The sequence below is a fragment of the Cyprinodon variegatus genome, unplaced genomic scaffold (genome assembly GCF_000732505.1).
Source record: "Cyprinodon variegatus isolate N-32 unplaced genomic scaffold, C_variegatus-1.0 Scaffold24, whole genome shotgun sequence".
NCBI classification, from domain to species: Eukaryota; Metazoa; Chordata; class Actinopteri; order Cyprinodontiformes; family Cyprinodontidae; genus Cyprinodon; species Cyprinodon variegatus.
This window is the reverse complement of record NW_015150477.1, coordinates 2,418,436-2,419,245: the sequence shown is the minus strand read 5'-3', so window position 1 is coordinate 2,419,245 and position 810 is coordinate 2,418,436.

The window sequence follows — 810 nt, the reverse complement described above, 5'->3', positions numbered from 1 at the left end:
GATCTGGTTGATGCATGAACATGTAGGGTAAAACATGTAAAGCAAAGCTGTCTTGTAATGGCTAATAACTTATATCTCAATCAGTGATGGTAAATGAGTGACAGCTTTAGGTTTGCCTCTTCATCACATGCTATGGCACTCTGATATGCCTGTGTGTTGTCACATGTTTGCTGTTGGGTTAAGCGACTTCACATGAGCTCAAAGTAACCCACAAGGCAGAGCATGTCGTTATTCATTACCTCTTAATTTAATGGGAGGTCATGGGGGCAGGATGGACCTAAGAGACACAGTCTGCTTAGAATTAAATCACTGAATGGTTTTTAAATAACTATCCCTCTGCAACTGCTAGATTAAGACAGAAATGTATTCAAACAATGGCAGATTCGAAATAGAATCTGATTATTTGTCCAATAGTTATTTTTTTATTTTAACTAACCAGATCTGATGTAGAGCTAAAGCTAACTATATGGGAAGAAAAGGAATGGATCCCTTTTATTGTCTCACGTGGGAGCTCTCATTGGTTGCTGGACCCTTTATTAGTATTTTCTTTCTTTGAAAAAAATAAAGCTTTCAAAAGCAAAAAAAATAAAAAATAAAATAGCCAATTTAAAATAAAGGTCTCACTGTGGCTATAGGGAAAATATATATGGAATTTTTACTTTACATGACAGTTGGTATAAAGTCATGTTGAATATTGTTTGTCTGCTGCATCAGATATCCTGTTTTATTTTAATTTAACGAGCAAAGAACCCTCAATTGAGATGAAGGAAGGAAGGAAGGAAGGAAGGAAGGAAGGAAGGAAGGAAGGAA